Below are 3,652 nucleotides of genomic sequence, written 5' to 3'. Positions count from 1 at the left end.
GGCCGCCGCGCCCTCCCCGCCCGGCGGGGCCTGTGCGGGAACCCGCGCGTTGGGGCCGAGGATGCGCCGCCCAGCTCTGAGGCGGTGGATCGCCTGACAGGAAAATATGTGGGAACATGGGAAAGTGGGAGCGGGGTGTTGGACAAAAGCGGTCACTCCGGGTGTTTTCGCTGGCGCGATGTTACCAGCGCCCGGAGCGTTTCCGGGGAGGGTTGCATGGGGATTATTTTGCTGCGTAATCGGTCCGGCGGAGGTTTCGCTTTCTCGGCTCCCCAGGCAGAGCTGCCTCTGCCCCAGCGCCGAGCCGGGGCTGTGGGATCCCCGACTCCCCAGGGCGGGCTCAAGGGATACCCGAGAGAAATGTCTTCCCACCCCGTGTAATTTCTCTTTCACCTCGTTAAAACCTCAGGAAATCCTGGCAATTCCCACATTCCCGCTCCCGCTTAGTTGTTACTGATGTTTTAAACCAAAGTTCTCGGCTGATTTATCCCTTGCTATGTGTTTCTTGTCTGTCTGGTAATGTTGCTGTTACAGTAAATGATCTGTATACTGAAATATTGATAGCTTTATAATTTATGCATAATGTAATCTGATCATAATTATAGTGGGAAAATACTGAAAAGATTTTTTTTTACCTTCCAAGACGATCCCTCTTTTGATGCTCTGTATTTCCTGTTTGGAGTTGCCATCTTCCCAAACCTTGGAAGCCTGTTCTCTTGAGGAACTGACAGCAGCCTCTTGCTCCCAGGCTTTCTTTGTTGTTACTATCTTACCTTTCGTAAGTTTTATCAAAAGTTCAGACTTTGTCTGCTTCACTTTTTACAGAGCACTCAAGTTTTTCTGAAGCTCTCCCTAGTGAAACTGATAAATTTGCTGCAAGGCACTAAGGGCTTTTTGATACATTGATGCATTTATGGCCTTAATATAAATGCCTAATTTATGTTCTCCATTTGTTGGCATCTGAACTTTGCTTTATAATGCTATATTGTAGAGGGGATAGTTGCCTACTACATTTGTGTTCTGTCCTTGCATCTTTCAAAACATTTTGTCCAATTTAAGAATAGGAGAAAACAGACACAAGAAAGGAAACTGCCATTGCAATTTTTTTACTTTGCTTCCATTTGTTTTTAACATACAGGTAAAACTTTTGGTATTCCTCCCCTCTGTTGAATTTGGATTCTCATTCATGTTCACAAATTCAGCAGTCTGTAGCTACACAGGCCTGAAAGCTTATCAGTCTTCAGCCATTACAGCAGCCTGTAAATAAAAGGTACCATCTCTCTAGAAAAGGTGCCTCATCTTTAGTTATGACTTGCAGTTCTGTTTCTCATTTAGACACTCTTTACAAGAGGAAATTTGCCTTATACACTAGAGGAGTTACCATCACGATGATTTTAAACACCTGCAGTCTAGATATAGGGGCATTTTGACCACAGCAATATTAAGTCATACAGGCAAGGTGCAGGTGGTTGTTTTGTGCAGCCTTTAAATGAGATCACTAATGTTTGTCTGAAAAAGGATAAATTGTGATTGTCAACCCAATCTCTCCATGGAGTACTCTCATTTATCTCTTATCTTCTTCCCCTTCCTACCCCACAAGAAATGTCAGTCATACAAAATGCTGAGTTGGAAGGGACCTACCAAGGATCCCTGAGTTGCAACTTCTGGCTCTGCACAAGACCATCCCTGAGAGTCACCATGTGCTTGAGTAGTTTTCATATTATATTCTAAGTATGTAAATACTGCCTGAAGAATCTAGTTCATGCTCTTGATTATGAGGTGCATCACAAGATTTCTTATTGGGACCAAGTAGTAAATTTCTTGGTCCAGATGTTAAAAAAAAACCATGCACAGCAGGAATCCATTTATGCAAAGTAAAGATGTAGAAACCCAGCAATTGCCTTTCTAAACCTTAATTCTTTGCAAAGAATGTTACTAGGCACTGCATACCCACCACAAACCCAACTGCAATACAGCAGCTGCAGACCTTCCATCTACACCACTGAAGGAAATTACAAAAAAAACCCCAATAACCTGCTTGTAGCCAGAATCAGTAACTACATGTTAGGCTAAAGATACAGAAACTACCCCCAAGTAGTGCTGCTTTACAGCTCACATTGCATAAGCCCCAACAGTACAATATGCTGATTGAACAGTCTAAGCATACAAAAGTAAACAATCCTTTTTTAATTGTTCAAGCTGAATCAATTAAGAGTCTCTGAAGATCCAGACTACTCATCCTACAGGATACTCATTCAGTGATGGATGGGAGGGCAGGGTACAAGTTTATAATAGAGGCACACCCACATAATGGGTGCCACACACAGCTCTAGCCTACACTTGGCACACCCTGCTTTCTATCTGTTCTCACCTGCCACCACCAGAGCAGGCAACACACTGTGAGGGGGAAGTGTTTCTGCTGCTTCAGCTTCCTGGATAGCTGATTATGGGCACAGATGAGCTCAGATTTGGCACAAAGGGACCTACAGGAGTGGTGAGAGATGGGGGGGGTTGAGGAATGAAGAGTCTCTTTTGGCAGAGATCAGTTTAAAGACTTTGCTCATGAGGGTCTAATTTGATAACAGCTAAATAATCCTCTTAGCAGCACTGCCCTTACTTGAGAAGGCAAAACCCTAGTTCACATATAAAAACCCAAAAAGCTTTATTGTTCACTTCATAATTTGCCTACTGAAAGCTCTCTCCTCGGTGTGGTGAAGCTTCATAACTGTGGGGAAGGAGGCCAAGACAGACACAGAAGACTGACAGCAAATCCTCAGCCATAGCTGCAGTGTCAGAGGTGCAGCCTTCGTGCTGGGGAGGTGCAGGAGAACTGCAACACCTGGAAAGCACCAAGCCAGAGAGGGAAGGCTTCTAGTGCTATGGGAGAAAATGAAATGGAGCATGGGTATGGCAGCAAAGGGAGGGAAACAGTACTGTGAAACTAGGAAACATGAAAAGCACAATAAGCACTCATTCTGTGATACAACAAATAAATACCAAGAAACTTTTGATTAAACACATATAAATCAGGAACAAAATCCTACAAAAGTAATGTTGTCCTATTGAAGGCAGTAACAGGACTTTCTTCCCACAGTGAAAAATTAAAATGCTCAAAACATGACAACAGTCTGATCCTGGATGCTGCTTCTGACCCATCTTCTCATTTACTTTTCAATTAAAGAACACGGCACCACAGGGTCTAGGAAAAATGCTCATCTGATTACACTAGAACTAAGTCAGCTTTTTACTATGGACATTAGTTTGTGAGGAAAATATTATAAATCCCATGCATGGCAAGACTCAAACTTTCCCCTGCCCCTATGAGATAGTTATAAAAACCTGTTATGTTATAGAATTAAAAAAATAAAAGTAGCAGCATTCTACTAAAAATCACTGTTACACCATTGATGCTACTGAAATATTGCAGTGAATGCAATTTTTCTTTGTGCCAGCATCTTCCACATGCAAGGGAGCAATATAATTTATTACCTAAGCACCAGAAAAATTGCCAGGTTCCACTCAGATGTAACAGTCAGAAGTTTCAAGAATGCTGTAGCTTCTAAAGATTCAGCTAAAATGATTCAGAGAGACTTAGACATTTCACTGCATCAAATTTTATTGTTTTTATAAAAAAAAAGATAGAACCAGATGC

The sequence above is a fragment of the Zonotrichia leucophrys genome, chromosome 1A (assembly GCF_028769735.1).
Source record: "Zonotrichia leucophrys gambelii isolate GWCS_2022_RI chromosome 1A, RI_Zleu_2.0, whole genome shotgun sequence".
NCBI lineage: Eukaryota > Metazoa > Chordata > Aves > Passeriformes > Passerellidae > Zonotrichia > Zonotrichia leucophrys.
Note: the sequence above shows the minus strand (reverse complement) of the source record.